The sequence below is a fragment of the Saimiri boliviensis genome, chromosome 3 (assembly GCF_048565385.1).
Source record: "Saimiri boliviensis isolate mSaiBol1 chromosome 3, mSaiBol1.pri, whole genome shotgun sequence".
Taxonomy (NCBI): domain Eukaryota; kingdom Metazoa; phylum Chordata; class Mammalia; order Primates; family Cebidae; genus Saimiri; species Saimiri boliviensis.
Genome location: NC_133451.1, coordinates 142,211,053 through 142,229,393, shown reverse-complemented (window position 1 = coordinate 142,229,393; position 18,341 = coordinate 142,211,053). Strand labels below are relative to the sequence as shown.

General features: G+C 39.9%; 1 protein-coding gene and 1 pseudogene across 1 annotated transcript in view; both read right to left on the bottom strand.

The window, feature by feature from the left end:
• The window catches only part of TTC29 (tetratricopeptide repeat domain 29), a 915,079-nt gene that overhangs the window by 756,094 nt on the left and 140,644 nt on the right, over positions 1-18,341 (bottom strand). The window lies entirely within an intron of this gene.
• On the bottom strand, positions 7,361-9,204 carry LOC101032519 (adenosylhomocysteinase-like; annotated as a pseudogene).

Below are 18,341 nucleotides of genomic sequence, written 5' to 3'. Positions count from 1 at the left end.
TTTCACTCCTTTTTCTCAAACTTCCATCAATTCCTCTTCAATCCTCATTTTCAACTAGTGACATTACCTCCTAATTCACTATGAAACAGAAGTGATCTGAAAATACCTTCCTCATTGTTCTACCACAAAATCCACCAGCATTTATGCCAGTACCTCTATATTCAACTTTTCCTCCTGTTACAATGACCAATCCCTCCCTGTTCCTACATAAGGCCAGAACATTTACTTGTGTTACAAAGCCCTTTTCCAGAAGCCGGCTGAAAGGTTAGTTCCTGCAAGTACAGACCATTGTTCTGTATCTTCAATTTCTCTCTCTCTCTCCCCTGAATTATTCCCATCGACATAGAAACATGCTGTCATACAGCTCCCTTCTCTGCTCCCTTTATTGCAGTTTCCTCCAAAGGACTGTCTCCATTATTCACTGTCTGCATTTGATTAATACCCATTCTCTGAGCCATCTGCTTTCTTCCTAATAATGAACCCACACATGTCAAAGTCATCAAGACCTTCATCTTGCCTAACTGCTGAGAGTCTCCACCAATTTCTCAGCAGCATGTGCCATAATTGGTCACTTTTTTCTTTAAACACTGTCTTCCCATGTTTTCTGGGACACTGCATCCTCCAGTTCTCGTCTCAGGTCAGTAGCTATTTCTTTGACGTTTCCTGTCCTATCTCTTCCTCTTCCAGATCTCTTTCTGACCGCCAAGAGCTAGTGGCCCAGGCTGTGTCCTCAGCTTCCTCTCCTCACTATCACATTCTTCCTAGATGACCTAATTCAGTTTCATGGCTTTCAATAACACAGATGATGCTCCTCCCACCAAAAAAAAAAAAAAAACCTCTATCCAGGACAATTCCTCTGCTCTTCAGACCCATATGTCCAATTACCAATCACACATCTCCACTTGGATGTCTAAATTTGAAATCGGTATTTCAAACTTAGCATACATAAAGCTGAATCCTTGATGTAGCCCTTGCCTCCCCTAGTGCTCTATGTCTCAAGAATGAGAATATCCATCTACTTGCTCCATCCCAAGACTTGGAAGTCATCCCTAACTCTTCACTACCTACATTCAATCCATGGGCAGCTCCTCAGTTCCACCTCTAAGTTCATCCATGATCTTACCGCATTTCATAATCTCTGTCGCTACTATTCTAGTCAGAGTCCTTATCTTTCCACTTAAAGTCCTGCAATGAATCTGAGTGACATTTTTATACATATTAGGTTATCTTTTCCCCTTATTTAAAACTCTCCAATGCTTTCCTCCAATTTACAATAAAATCCAAATTTTTTACCACACTATGGCTGCCATAGAATGCACCAACACAGGGAGTGTAATTAACCAAAGGTCCCTGCCTCTCAGGACACTCTGATTCAACACTGTGTTTACACCAAAGTCATGTTTTCCACCAGTTGCTCCCAGACAGTGACTAATACTAAATCAAACTAATTTCTGGAATCACAAGACTCTTCTGATGGCCAACCGGAACTCAAAGAAGCATTGATGACCTTGCTGCACCTTCCTCACACTGTTTGGCGGTCCACACACTTCTACCCAATCTTCCTCTCTTCTTTGCCTGGGGCAGACTAACATCACAGTATCACAGTCTCGTGGCTCTCTTAGCCTTCGCTAGATTCTCCCTATTTTCTGTCATCCAGGTATTCACTTCATACAATCCTTCCACCTTTAATCTCATCTTCACATCTGATGCCTGAAAAGCCCAGACCAACATGCACATCCACAAGGCTCTGTGTGATCTTCTTCCTGACTGTCTTGTCCATCTTGTCTTTATTTCTCTCTTCCTTACAAATACTACTCTATCGGCACTGCCCTGCATTTGTCCTTTGCCAAGTGGTTTTTCCCAGGCCCTTTGTGCGTGCTGATCTCTGTCCTGGAATACTCTATGCTTGACCCTCGAATGGTTTACTCCCTCTTTCATTCAGATCTCTGCTCAAATACCACACTACAGAGAGACATTTCTAGATCATTCTTTTAAAAGAATTCCCATCCTATCAGAATCCTTACCTACTCTGATTTACATTTCTTACAGCATTTATCACTAACTAAAATTTTGCTTTATATGTATATTTTGTCCAGTTGTCAATCATCTGTCTCCTCCTCCAGAATATAAGCTTCATAAAGGCACATATACTCTTCTTGCCTGCTACCCCACTGCCTGGGCTACAGAAGTTCAACAAAATAAAATTAAGTTTGTGAAATCAGTGATTTGGAAGCTATATTCATACAATGATAATTATCACACACATTAACTTCATAACTTTTAGTAATCCATATTTGTCACTATCCAAAGTATACATTCCTTGAGTTCATGCCCTTTGCGGGACATGGATGAAGCTGGAAACCAACATTCTCAGCAAACTGACACAGGAACAAAAAACCAAACACCACATGTTCTCACTTACAAGTGGGAGTTCAACAATGAGAGCACACGGACACAAGTAGGGAAACATCACACACTGGGGCCTGTCATGGGAAGGGGACAAGGAGAGGGAGAGCATTAGGACAAATGATGCTTGTTGGGCTTAAAACCTAGATGACAGGTTAATAGGTGCAGCAAACCACCATGGCACATGTATACCTATAAAACAAACTTGCATGTTCCTCACATGTATCTCAGAACTTAAAGTAAAATAAAAAATAAAATAGGCCAGGCGCGGTGGCTCAAGCCTGTAATCCCAGCACTTTGGGAGGCCGAGGCGGGTGGATCATGAGGTCAAGAGATCGAGATCATCCTGGTCAATATGGTGAAACCCTGTCTCTACTAAAAATACAAAAAAAAAATTTCTGGGCATGGTGGCGCATGCCTGTAATCCCAGCTACTCAGGAGGCTGAGGCAGGAGAATTGCCTGAACCCAGGAGGTGGAGGTTGCAGTGAACAGAGATAGCGCCATTGCACTTGAGCTGGGTAACAAGAGCAAAACTCCGTCTCAAAAAATAATAATAATAATAAATAAATAAATAAATAAAAATAAAAAATAAAATAAATAATTTTTACATCTATATTCCTTATTTTTAATGTAGGAAAGGGCTATAACTTTATTTGTATTTTTGTATTTCCTCTTATACAAAACCATCAAAACAGGAACAAGGGATGAAAATCTGTTCAAATCCCATGTTCTCAGGGATATTCCAGACAGCTCTTGAGGCTGAGTGTGTAGCTTCAAATCCAGCATTAATTCTCACCCCCTGGCCTGAGGTCTTCACAGATTGGTGGCTTGAGCCCTGCAATTAATTATAATCCCTTGCCCACCTTGATGTAAGGCAGGAAAGCACATTGAAACGCTGGAATCCACACTGATGGGCAAAGGGAATCAGCCCATAGATGTACTACAACTTCTTTATTACAGGAGCAGAATTTGAAGCTGCTTCCAAGGCTCTGGATAGACACTTGCCCACAGGGCTAGAGGCCAGTGGTATAAGAGCAACCTGTGGAGTTGTGAATAGCAGAACAGACTGGTACTGTCACAGTCCACTTATACCACACCTTCTTGAAATTGCTGCATCACCAGAAACGCACACAGATGGTCTGGCCTTCACACACCATTATGAGCTGCTTAACAGGGAAGAGGGTGGGAAACCATGACAACATCCTAAGAGAGTGAGTCCCTGGACAGATACGCAGAGTGATGTCCTGATAAAGCAGTCTCAAAGTTGCCTGCAAAGCCATGCAGTACTGTGTTCACCTCCACGGGAGACTCCAAGGTGCAATAGCTGTTGTTGTCAATCATAGGATTGCTGTTGGAATGTCTAAAGGTGAAACGGGGCTGGGGTGCAGAGAGCTGGTGGAAGTTGTGCAGCCACACCACGGATAAGGCATCTCAAACTGGGCTACAGAGTCACAGTCCTTCTCCCTACAAGCTCGGACCTCATTGTACAAGTTGGGGAGGAGATGGGAGCAAGGAAGGAAGTGTACTTCCCGAGGATGCTCATGCCATCATCTTTTAGGAAGTGCTGGGCTCCATTCGGGCCCTCAGGGAATAATTCACTGTCAGCGAATGAGCGACAAAGCAGGAGGATCACGAGGTCAGGAGATTGAGACCATCCTGGCTAACACGGTGAAACCCCTTCTCTACTAAAAATACAAAAAACTTAGCCGGGAGTGGTGGCATGTGCCTGTAGTTCGGGAGGCTGAGGCAGGAGAATCGCTTGAACCCAGGAGGTGGAGGTTGCAGTAAGCTGAGATCGCACCACTGCACTCTAGCCTGGGCGACAGAGCGAGACTCCATCTCAAAAAAAAAAAAAGTCTATATTCTTAAGTCTTCCTTATTCCAGTTGTAGCACTATCATAATAATGCTCCATTTTTAAATTCTGTTCTTATACCCTAGTAATGCAACTTATAGATTATCATTGAGTGTGAAGAATTCTGATATCTGGTATCTGTCAACAAAGTGTCTGGAAGTCCAATATCTTTGAAGGATGGGAATCTTCCATCTATTTGCTATTAAGCAACTACATTTGTCCTTGTGAATGAATTGAGAATGCTGGAGAGGATAAAGGTAACACCTTTTGGATTGGTCTCATTAACAAGAACATTGTTAATGAGAAGAAATATGCAAAAGCATTTTGTCAGGTTTGTCACTGAGCACCTACCCTATTGTTTTAGAATAGCTCTAAGGTAAGTGAGAGCCTTTCAAAAAATACATAGCTCTCAAATTTAACATTAACTCTTTGGGGAAAGTAGGCTCTCATTACAGTGACTCACCTTATGATGCACTTTTCAGAGAAGTGGTGAGGAAATGAGATATGCCTATACCTGTCCTACCTTTCTTACAGGAATAGTACGAAACTTTAAAAATGTTGGCTATAAATGTATTTTTAAAAATTAAGTAATCTAAATGCAAAATACTATAAAAAATTCAGTTTATACCCTGGAATATTATTTTTAATTATACTTTAAGTTCTGGGGTACATGTGCAGAACATGCAGGTTTGTTACATAGGTATACACATGCCATGGCGGTTTGCTGCATCCATCCCACCATCATCTACATTAAGTATTTCTCCTAATGGTAGCCCTCCCCAATGCCCCTACCTCCTGCTATCCATTCCCTACCCTCTCACCCCTGATAGGCCCTGGTGTGTGATGTCCCCCTCCCTGTGTCCATTTGTTCTCATTGTTCAACACCCACTCATGACTGAAAACATGAGGTCTTTGGTTTTCTGTTCTTGTGTCAATTTGCTGAGAATGATGGTTTCCAGCTTCATCCATGTCCCTGCAAAGGACATGAACTCATCCTTTTTTATGACTGCATAGTATTCCATGGTGTATATGTGCCACATTTTCTTTATCCAGTCTATCATTGATGGGCATTTGGATTAGTTCCAAGTCTTTACTATCGTAAACAGTGCCACAATAAACATATGTGTGCAAGTGTCTTATAATTGAATGTTTTATAATCCTTTGGGTATATACTCAGTAATGGGATTGATTGCTGAGTCAAATGGTATTTCTAGTTCTAGAACCTTGAGGATTTGTCATGCTGTCTTCCACAATAAACTAATTTATATTCCCACCAACAGTGTAAAAGCTTTCCTGTTTCTCCACATTGTCCAGCATCTGTTGTCTCCTCATTTTTGATGATCACCATTCTAAGTGGCGTGAGATGGTATCTCAATGTGGTTTTGATTTGCATTTTCTAATGACCAGCGATTATGAGCGTTTTTTATATGTTTGTTAGCTGCATAAATGTCTTCTTTTGAAAAGCATGTGTTCATATCCTTTGACCACTTTTTGATGGGGTTGTTTGTTTTTTTCTTATAAATTTGTTTAAGTTCTTTGTAGATTCTGGTTATTAGCCCTTTGTCAGATGGGTAGATTGCAAAAAATTTTTTCCATTCTGTTGGTTGCCAGTTCACTCTAATGATAGTTTCTTTTGCTGTGCAGAAGCTCTGGAGTTTAATTAGATCTCATTTGTCTATTTTGGCTTTTGCTGCCATTGCTTTTGGTGTTGTTTCTTAACTTTTTTTTTTTTTTTTTTTTTTTTTTGACAGAGTCTTGCTCTGTCACCAGGCTGGAGCACAGTTGCACTCTCTCGGCTCACTGCCACCTCCACCTCTCAGGTTCAAGTGATTCTTCTGCCTCAGCCTCCTGAGTAGCTGGAACTACAGGCATGCACCATTATGCCCAGCTAATTTTTGTATTTTTAGTAGAGACGGGGTTTCACTATCTCTAGGATGGTCTCAATCTCTTTACCTCGTGATCCACCCTCCTCAGCCTCCCAAAGTTCTGAGATTACAGTCATGAGCCACTGCACCCAGTCCATACCCTGGAATTTTCTATCCTAAGGCGGCTAGCATGCTATACATGGCTTTTACAATTTGTGGGACCAAAGACTATACTTACAATATTTTTTTACATTACAAAATCCATATAAGGAAAACAAAAAAGAGAACAAATTTAACAGTAAGTAATCTAGAAGAGAGACAATGGATACAGTGTAACCCCTAAAGAGATACTTAATCTCATTCAACCAAATCTGAAGATAGCCCACTAGTGAGGTGAGTCAGGTTGTGATCAAAGAATAAGAGTGTTTCTGAAAAGGAATTGGGAGGGCATTCTGATCAGAGCTAGTGGAATATGTGAAGGCTTACTGGGAAGAGAGGGTGAAACTTGCATGAAACTTGTCAAATATATTTTTCTGACTCAACTCAAAGAGCAGGCAGGCTCAAGGGTGAGACTTACCTACATCAAATAATAAATACAAACAAGTAGAATTTCTTTTATTTTTATTTTAGGCACCAAGATTTTTATTTACCCACATTCCTGCTTTCTTTTAACATTATAAACATTATAGGCCAAATTATTATCTTTTTGATCCAGAGTTGTGATAGAAACCATCTAGGTACAAAGCAGTGGCAGGTCTATGCCTGCTTTTATGTTTTTCTGGCTCCTCTCAACCTCTGACTGTCACTTTTCTGTTCTTTCTCAGTTGCCCCTTAACAGTCTATTCTAACCCTTGTAAAACAGGGACTAAAAGTACTAACCTCATTGTTATTAGGTTTAAAAGAAGACCCAGAACTAAGTCAGGCTCTGAGGAAAATTCAAACAGCAGTTCCTCTTTGCCCTTTAATATAGCTCCTTCTCATCTGCCATGCGCTGAGGAACCATTGAACCTGTAAAGCAAGCACACAGGTCTAAGTCCACAGACCAGGTAAAGGCCTAGATGGCAAAACGCATGGGCTTTGTGACTCCACTACTGACTTTGAGGCTAAGGAAGGACTTACTCAATAAGCAGTTCCAAGACCACTGAGCTCATGGTTCCCTGTGGCTGGTACCGCCATCATGACTGAGGCTTGAGGAAGGACCTCTCAGTTCTCACTGCCATCCCTGGAACCATATGAGGGCTGCAGCAGAGACCACTGAGTGACTGGCCCCAGAGAGTTGATGGGGGACACTGATAAACCAATCGCAAAGTTGGTGCCATTTGTTCTTAGGGAGGGGAGGCCGGCCTGGGCAAGGACAGCAGCTGGAAAGCAAAGCGCAGACCTGGCTCTCAGTAGCGGTAGTGATCTGGCTTGAAGGGGCCATTACGGGACATGCCTAGGTACTGGGCCTACTTCTCAGTCAGCTTGGTCAACTCCATGCTCAGCTTGCCCAAGTGGGCATCAGCCACTGACTCATCCAGATTTTTGGGCAGGAAGTAAACCCCAACAGGGTACTTGTCTGGGTGGGTCCACAGCTTGATCTGTGCCATCACCTGGTTGGTGAAGGAGTTACTCATCACGAAGCTGAGGTAGCCCATGGCACAACCCAAGTTGACCAGCTGACCCTCAGCCAGCAGGATGATGTGGCGCCCATTCTTCAGCTGGTACTGGTCCACCTGTGGCTTGATGTTCACCTTCTCTACAGTGTTCTCGTTGAGCCACTTGAAATAATCTCCAAGTCAAAATGTCCAATGTTACACACAATGGCATCATCCTTCATCTGCTCAAAGTGCTGCCCAAGGATGATGTCAACACAGCCTGTGGTGTTGACAAAGATGTTGCCCTCCTGACAGGCCTCATCCATGGTGGTCAACTCATAGCCCTCCATAGCAGCCTACAGTGTGTTGATGGGATCAATCTCGGTGATGATGACACAGCCCTTTCTCACATCGCCATAGCCTGCTACCACCACTACCTTGCTGGCAATCATCACATCTGTGGCCAGCTTGACGCCATCTATGAGGGACTCCCGGCAGCCATAGAAGTTGTCAAACTTGTTCTTGGTGACAGAATCATTGGTATTGATGGCAGGCACCGTCAGGATCCCACTGTCCTTCATCTTTTAGAGGTTGTGGACCCCAGTCGTGGTCTCTTCGGTGATGCCTGAGATGCCAGACAGGAGCTGCGGATACTTGGTGTGCATGAGGTTAGTGAGGTCGACCCCATCGTCCAGAATCATGTTGAGGGGCCTGTCCTTGAAGTACAGCATCTTCTCAGTGCACCACAGGTACACCTTGTCGGTTTCACCCTTCCAGGCATACACTGGAATGCCAGCCGCTACATGGTCCTGGGTGGAGAAGATGTTACAGCTGGACCACCGCACCTCAGCACCCAGGACGATGAAGGTCTCAATGAGGATGGCTGTCTCCACGGTCATGTGCAAGCAGCCGGCAATGCGGGTGCCCTTCAGTGGCTTGGAGGCCAAGTACCGCTCATGCAAGCGCATCAGGCCCAGCATCTTGTTCTCCACAATATCCAGGGCCTTGCGTCCCCAGGCAGCCAGGCCAACATCAGCGACTTTGTAGGGCAGTTTGTCAAACATGCTGGTGGCACTGGTGATGGGCATGGGCAAAGGGGGCTGGGCCTCAGTCAGGGGACAGGCACTGGGAAGGCTACGCCCTACAGGGAAACAAGTAGAATCTCAACTTGCAATGCTGATGGAGAGAGGAGACCACCAGACATTTTAGTTTAATGCAGTTCAGGGTAGAAGTGAATATCCTTCCAAGGTTCTGGAATGGGGTATAGATACAAGCAAGTCATTACAGTCTGCAGTCTGAATGTTAGTGTCTCCGCAGAATTCATATGTTGAAATTCTAACCCAAAGTGATGGTATTAGAAGAGTGGCATTTTGGGAGGTGCTTGGGTCATGAGAGTGGACTGCTCATGAATGGAATTAGCATCCTTATAAAAGAGGCCCAAGGTAGCTTGGCTGTCCCTTCTACCATGTGAAGACACAGAGAGAAGGTGCCATCTGTGAACCAGGAACCAAACACCCCACCAGACACCAGATCTGTCGGTGCCTTCATCATGAACTTCACAGCCTGTAGAACTATGAAAAATAAATTTCTGTTTTTACAAGCCACCTAGTTTATGGTACTTTGTGAGAGCAATCTGAAGGGACTAAGAAGCTACCAACATAGTGGCTCTGTGAATTCTGGAACCAGCTTTGAGTAAAGATAGAAAGAGGGAAAGGGAATTGAATCTTTCATATGAACTCTCTAGTTAGTTCCTATGAGGTAATAAGGATAACAAAAATAAATGTTCTGGAGAAACACTACCACCACCGGAACTTAAAAAATAAAAAAAAAAAAGAATGTCTCCAATGAATAAAGCAGTTAGGGCTCCAAATAAAAGCGTTTAGAATATTGTTTAAAACAATGTTTAAAATTTAAGTATCTTCAATAATTTTGTTTAAAACAATGTCTAAAATTTTAGAATCTTCAAGGCATGATACTTTTTCAGTATCTTCAGGGCATGATTTTTTTAAGTCTCATGCAGACAGAAATTACAAACTATAGCATGAGTAAACCTTACCTGTAGTGACTAACATAAATATAGTATCACTAAAATGATGAGTAATAGAATATAACCACATCCTCAAGAGTCACCTATATCAGCATTTCCTAATGTGATTTAACTGCAGTGCAGAATGCTTTAGGACTTATAAAATGTTGATGAAACACCAACCTAGAAGATAATATGCACACTTGATTATGAGAGAACAAAAAATAAATGCTTCAGGAAAATACCAAAATTGAATTCACAGCTTGAGAAGAAATAAACATGGAATATAATCACAAATAAATTAAGTAGAAAATGTTCTTATATTTTAGAGATAAATAATGAAGTACTTAGGGGTGAATGTGATAATGTCTATAACTTTTACAGTACTTCCACAGAAGTATATACCTTCATGAAGCACATAAAACAAACTGTGAACATTTTTTAATTCTTTCAAGCCCAAAGGGCCATGCACGAGGCAGTCAGTTGGAACAAAGCTACAGAGCCCAGAGTATAGCAGTACATACAAAATTGTCTGAAAAATGTCATTTCAAGCCATAGAGAACAAGTGTAGATTAAATTATTAAGGGCTGAATTCTGTCCTTCAAAAAATATATATTTGATTCCTAACCCCCAGTACCTCAGAGTGTGACCATACTTGGAAATAGGGCCTTTAAAGCGGTACGTGAGGTAAAATGAGGTCATAAATGGCCCTATCCAATATGACTCTGTCCTTCAAAGATGAGGAGGTTAGGACACAGACACTCGAAGGATGGACCTGCATGCTCACAGAGAAGAGACCATGTGAGGACACAGGAAGAAGACAACCATCTGCAAGGCATGCAGAAAGATCTCAGAAGAAACCAAACTTGCTGACACCTTGGTCTTGGACTTCCAGGTTTTAGAACTGTGAGACAATCAATTTCTGTTATTTAAGCCACCCAGTACTTGGTATTTTGTTACAGCAGCCTTAGCATACTAATACAGACATCCTCCCAAATATATTCAGTCAGAAAGCTGTAGACAAACGTCCTTGAGATAGCATCAAATCTATCCATCATCCTTTAAGCAAGGCTACCTCTAAGACTTCCAACTGAAAGATAAAAAAGAATACCTGAGAAGAATACTCGGTGTCCATGGAAGATGGCTGGATTGCCACAGATGGTACAATAAGAACAGAATTCTGAAATCTTGACTCAAAATTCTCTACAGCACGAAACCCATCTATTCCAGAACTGTAGTCTTAAAGCCTTGGTTGACAATGTTCAAAAAAACTTTAAGTCTTTCCTACAGAACACACTCTGCATTAGACATTATTTAAACTTACATTACTTAAAATTACATTAAGAGCTGAAAGTGTCAATTATTGCTTTTCTAAAATTTTTTAAATTTTTTTTATTTTTTTGAGACAGAATCTTGCTCTTTCAGCCAGGCTTGAGTGAAGTGGTATAATCATGGCTCACTGCAGCCTCAAACACCTAAGCTTAAGCAAACATTCCTCCTCAGCCTCTCCAGTAGCTGGAACCACATGTACATGCCACCACACCCAGCTAGTTTTTTAAATTTTTTATAGAGACAGGGCCTCTCTATGTTTTCCGGGCTAGTCTCCAACTACTGGGCTCCCAAAGTTCTGGGATTACAGACACGAGCCATCATGCCTGGCAATTAATTACTATTTATACTCAAAATTCAGTTAAGATAATGGAAAATCTTCAAATTTTAAAAATATAAATTAGAAATTAGGAAAAAAAACACCGCTTCAAACTTTACATCTCAACTTTATTGCTTTCTTTTTCACCTCCATATAAAAATATAATTAGAATTGCTTCCTAAGACAGTTTCTTTTCCAGAAGTTACCAAGAAGTCTTGAAAAGGCCTAATATAGCACATGCTAACAATAGATGATGTTGATTTTTCTTCCACAAATAGAAAAACTAAAAATAGAATTGCCATATGACCTAGCAATCCCTACTTCTGGGTATTTACCCAAAGATTTGAAATCAGTTTGTCAAAGAGATGTTTGCATTCCCATGTTCATTGCAGCACTATTCACAATAGCCAAATAATGGAACCAATCAAAGGGTCCATAAACACATAAATGAATAAAGAAGATGTGGTATATAAACATAAAAAAATATTATTCAACTTTTACAAATAAAATAGCCAGGCATGGTGGCTCACACCTGTAATCCCAGCACTTTGGGAGGCTGAGACAGGCAGATCGCTTAAGGTCAGGAGTTCCAGACCAGCCTGGCCAACATGGTGAAACCCCATCTCTACTAAAAGTTACAAAAATTTGTCAAGCATGGTGGTGGGCACCTGTAATCCCAGTTACTCGGGAGGCTGAGGCACAAGAATCACTTGAACCTGGGAGGCAGAGGTTGCAGTGAGCCAAGATCAGGCCACTGCACTCCATCCATCCTGTACTACAGAGCAAGACTCTGCCTCAAAAAAAAAAAAAAGAAAGAAAGAAAGAAATTTTATCATTTGCAACAACATGGATGGAATGAGAACATTATGCTAAGCGAAATAAGTCAGGCACAGAAAAAAAGAGTACCTAGCATATGTGGACTCTAAAACAATTGAAGCAGAGAGTAGAATGGTGATTACAGAGGCTAGGGGATAGGGGAAATGGAATGATGACAGTCAATTTGTACAAAACCTTAGTTAAATAGGAGGAATATGGAGATTTTTTGAGTTCTTTAGAACTGCATGGTGAATGAATATGGTTAATAATAGAGTATTGTATATTTCAAAATTGCTAACAGACTACATTTCAAATGTTCTCACCATAAAAATGTTAAGTATTTGAGGTGATAGATACACTAACTAGCTTGATTTTATTCTTTCACATTGCATTCATAAATGATATCACTTTGTATCCCATAAATTTATATAACTATAATTGTCCATTTATTATGCACTAAAATAAATAAACAAATTTAGCAAAGAGAGTTATTCTCACTGCTAAGCAATGTTTATGCATGTCTTTTGCACTGTTTTTAATTACTAAGTTGTTTTGAACGTGTGTCAAGAAGTAGAATTTGCCTATAGGCAAAGCTTGATACCTTAAAACAATACCCTTCATCCCCCTCCATGGCCTGTCCTCACTCTTCATGACTTTTGCCCTCTCCTGGCCACTCATCCATTCCTGAGACTCTACTCTTTATTAATGTCCCAGACGTTGCTCTTCCCTGACTCTCTCCCTGACATTTCTGTCTCTTTTTATAAGCTTCCAGTCATTGCTTATTCTAACTGTATGCCTTGTATGAGATTTGTCCTGGTCTCTTTGACCATTTCTTGTTCAGATTGAATTTATCCAACTCATGGCTGCAGTTACTAATTATTGCACTCTCATATTTCAAAAATCTGGACCAGGGCCTACAGCATCATATGCCGTTAGGTATCAGCCACCTCCACTCTAATGTTTTCAAACTTTTCTCCTTCCCACGTAAACTCCTCTTGCACTCCTTCCAAATCTGGTTTCCTTTCAAACTTCCTTTGCTGTCAATTTTTCTTACCCAGCCTTTTTTTTACATATTCTCTATGGCTCCTTTTGTGCTATCACAGCAGAGTACAGTAGTTTTGACAAAGACTAGATAATATACAGACAAAAATACTTACTAGGCAGTCCTTTACAGAAAATATTTTCTCACCTCCTATCTAGCAGACAATTCTATGCCAACATTTAGTAATTGGTTTTTAAGCAGTTTACACATCTTTCCTCCATTAGAATCTATGCTTCTTTAGAATAGGGTCAAGGCTTACTCTTCTTTTTCATATTTGTATACCTACCACAGCACCTGGTACACAGTATTTACTCAAGGAATTTTGAACTATTTTGAACTTACTGTAGGAAATTTTAGAGTCATCTTTTGACTCTTCTTGCTATACCCACTAGATTCGATCTGCCCCCCCCCCAAAAAAATTAATTGTTGCATTAGATCACTTGCAAAAATGGCTGCAATAATTCCCTCTCTCTTTCTGTGTCCTTGGTTAGTGCCCTCCAATACTGTCTTTGGACTTGAACATGTTGCTTACTTTGGCCAATGGAATAATGGCAAATATGATGCAAGCAGACATTAGAAGGGTACGTGAACACTGGAGCTTGCCCTCTCTTGCTGCCTGTGGAACTCTGATGGTACCAGGTGAATGAGCCAAGCTAGCCCACTGGATGATGAAACATACATGGCCCAGTTACTCCCCTACTCTAGCCAAGAGCCAGACAGATGAGTGAAGCTATCAAATGCTAGCTGATTGCAGACACATAAGGAAACCCCATTGCAGGAATGAGCCCAGCCAAGATGAGCAAAAAATCACCAGCTGAGCCTAGCCCAAATTATTCACCCGTAAAACCATGAGCTAATAAACCATTGTTGTTTTAAGCCAATACTTTTTAGGAGTGGTGTTTGTTATACAGCTTAAACTAGCTGCTACATTGATCTTCTTCATTTTAAATGTCTTTAGGATTTGCACCTTAAACTTTACCCCAAACCACCAAAGCAGTATGCATCATCACATTATCCTCTACCCTCATGCTCCATACTAGAATAACTCACCAACTTGTCTTTTTACCTCTAATTTCTGTTTAGGTATATAAGACACTTCTGCTAAATTAATCTTCCTAAAACTTTTCTTTCACCACATCCTAGTCAATGATAAGCAATGGCATTTTATTTTCTAAATATAAAGTCAATTTTATATCCTAAATACCTATTTTTATATTCAAAACATTTACTTTGATCTTAAAATGATTATAAGAGAACTGCCTTGAGAAATAAGCCATACAACTACAAATCATGAAAATGCTTTCAGTTAATTTAATCTTACAATTTCCTCTTACATGTGAAGAAACTGAGATTCAAAAAGTCAAAGCAACTTGCCAGAGATTACACAGCTACTTAACAATAGGAATGAACTAGAATTTGAATTCCCTAATTTTCATTCTAGTTCTCTTTTAATTGTGATATGCTATAAAAACTTATTAAAAAAAAAAAACTTTTTCTTATTGAATGGACTTTTACATTAGAAGACCAGATTCGCCATTACTTTAAAAGTTAAAGTCACAGACAGTGTTTATTTGGAATAGGGGCTTCTCATCATAATGGCTTCTTTTCCTTTAACCACAAAGTTTTGCTCTCATTCTCACCTCCGAATCCTGACAGCTGTCACCTCATATTTAAAGCTTAGCATTTTCTAAGGTGAATCCATCATTCCTTCTTGGAAGATAGCAACTGCCACTCATAACTATCAATCCTAGAGAGTAACCTACACATAATATACGAACTTACCTCTGCATATTCTTTCACAGTAAAGTTGTTCATTACAGCCCTGCTTATAAAAGGAAAAAACTGTAAAGAATCTAAACATCAATGAGCAGGGGACAGATTAGGCAAATTATGGCCCATCTATAATACAAAGTACTGTTTATGGAATTATGTATCTGTGAAATAAAAAAAATTGCTAAGATATATAGTTATATAGAAAAGCAAATCACATACTGTATTACATTAAGATATCCCATTTACATAAAATAAGCAAACAAAAAAGTAAAAAAGCATATTTATATGGTGTGTAGGTATAAAGATGTGTGTATGTATGTTTCTAAATTACTAGAAGAAGGACTAGAAGATTAAGCACTGAATGGTTAAAAGTGACAACTTGAAGGGAGGGGAGTGAAATCGAAGAATGTGATAAGAAAGCCCTTATGTGTTTTACTTTACATAGTTCTGTATTTGTTAGGCTTTTTAAGAGACAATATCTTTATATACTTCTGTATTGTTTGAAGTGACAATATATACATGCACTATCTGTATAATTTTTTTGGTGAGACAAGAATTCATTACCACTACCACCACCACCATCACCCAAGAGGAAGCACAAAGAATATTATAAATGATTTTTAAATTTTTCTTAGTGATGGTCTTCTATCTGCAAGCTAGCCTTCTAATATTTGGTCTTCTCTATTAGGGACTGTCAAATTACAGTACATGAATCAAACTCAGCCAGTCACCTGTTTTTGTATAAATAAAGTGTTTTTGAAACATAGCCATGGTCATTCATTTACATATTGCCTATTGATGCTTTTGAGTTACAAAGGAAAAGTTAGGTCATTGAAACAGAGACATATGATATTAAGTCAAAAATACTTAATATCCAGTTCTTTACAAAAAAAGTGTGCCAACCTCACTCTAGAACAATGACAAGGACAAATGTAATAGGCTCTGCAGGACTCAGACTCATGAATGACCCCACTCTGGTCATGCTCTAATCAATTAAACTGCCACAGACACTATCAATAACAGCAACTACACATCAAAGAGTTAGATTTGTTTTTTTGCCTGAAGACCTTTCTTTCCCTTCACTTATATTTATTTTTTTGTGTCAACATAATCTTCTTAATGTACAGTGTTTTCATTGGATTCCATTTTCTCTATGTCTAGACAAAACCTCTCTTATCTTTTCTATTAATTGAAATGGAGCAATTAATTTTATAATAAAGCCTTTCTGCCAGCCACAGATACCACTTGACGTTTTATTTCCAAAGAAAAAGAATGTAGACTGCCTGTAGATTTCGAAGTTGCTTGCCGCTCAAAGATTTACTGCCATCACAACAGGAAGATTTTGAAGCTTCGAAAGAGCATTGAATTACTATATACTGCTACAAAATGAAAGAAAATGAGATTTCCACCCTTTGGTTTAACATGGACTAAAGCAGATGGAATGAACAGCTGAAGTTTCCTGAGAGCACAGTAAAAGATGGCAAAGTGGCAGCAGTAAGTGGTATGGGAAAAGAGACTAATGGCAAATGCAGTGTAGGAGTCAATTAAATATGACATGATGGGAAATTTACTGCAACTGGAGGCAAAACAATAACTTTCTATGATTCTTTGTTAACAGACTGAGTACTTGCCAGGAATTAGGAAATTTAATTACTAAGCAACCATTGCCACCACTGGGAAACTTAATCTACTTACACTCTGTCCCTCTCCATAAAATGAAAGAGTTGGTATAGATGATTGCTAAGGTTCATTCCAGCCCAAAAATAACATTTCCACCTGTCTTCTACTTATTAAATGTCTTAGTCTATTTGGCTGCTATAACAAAATACGTAAGTCTAGGTAATTTATAAATAACTGAAATTTATTTCTCACAGCTCTGGAGGCTGAGAAATCCAAGACCAAGGGACCAGCAGGTTCCATGTCACAAGAGGGCTTCCTCTCTGTGTCCAAGATGACGCCCTGTTGCTGCATCTTCCTGGAGGAGACGAAGGGTCTGTCCTCACATGGCAGAAGGGATGGAGGGGCGAAAAGGGGTTGTGGCTAGTTCACTTTGACCTCTTTTATATTAATCTATTCATTAAAGTAGAGCCCTCATGACCAAATCACTTCCTAAAATACCTCACCTTTTAATACCACCATAATGGGGATTAAGTTTCAACATGAATTTTGGAGGGGACATATTCAAACCATAACACTAAGTTTATAACCTTGGGCAAGTCACTTAACCTTTTTAGGCTTCAGTTTTCTTTTTTGTAAACTGGGAGTCAAAATAGTAATTTGTAGTGCTGTTGTATTAATTACACAGATAACACATACAAAGCACTCAACACCATGTTTGCACATGGTAAATGTAAAAACAGTGTTTTTTATTATTGCTATTTTAAAGGGATCATCCTACTGCCACTGTTATGTTTTGGCAACTATCCAGATTAGGCAAAGGTCCTCTAATTAAAGACAATACTGTCTGTAGACGAAATATGGCCATAGGGAACATTCCCACTAAAAGTTCAAACGAAAATTCAGTAAACCCATATGCATATATGCAATCAGAAACATTGAAATAAATTTGTGAATAGATGCAAAATTGGTGTCTTAGTCAGTTGCCATAACAAAATACCTTATACCCAGCAATTTAAACAACATAAGTTTATTTTCTCACAATTCTGGAGTCTGGAAGCCCAAGATCAAGGTGTCAGCAGGGTCTGGTTCTGTTCAGGGCTCTCTTCCTGATTTGCAGAAAGCTGCCTTCTCACTGGATCCTCACATAGCAGAGAAAGAGAAAGCAAGCTTTCTGGTGTCTCTTCTCATGAGGGCACTAATCCCATCATGATGGCCCCACTGTCACGACCTCATCTAATGCAAATTATCTTCAAAAGGCCCTATTTCCAAACAGCATCGCAGTGGTGATTTGGGCTTCAACATATAAATTTGGGAGGATACAAACATAATATTCTGCCTCTGGCCCCTCACGGTTCAAGTCCTTCTCACCTGCAAGATGCATTCATTTTGCCCCAACAGCCCCAAAGTTTTAACTCATTTCAGCATCAACTCTAAAGTGGAAGGTCCAAAGTCATTTAAAAAGTATCCAAATCACATATGGGTGAGATTCAAGGTACAATCATGCTGATGCAAAATTTCTATCTCACTGTGTGCCTAGGAAACCACACAATTAATACTTTCAAAATATAATGGTGGACAGGCAGAGGATAGATATTCTCATTCCAAAAGGGGAGAAATCAGAAGATAGAAAGGAGTGATAGCTCCCAAGAAAGTTCAAGACCTAGCAGGGAAAATCCCATTAGATCTTAAGACTGGAGAATAATCCTCTTTGGTT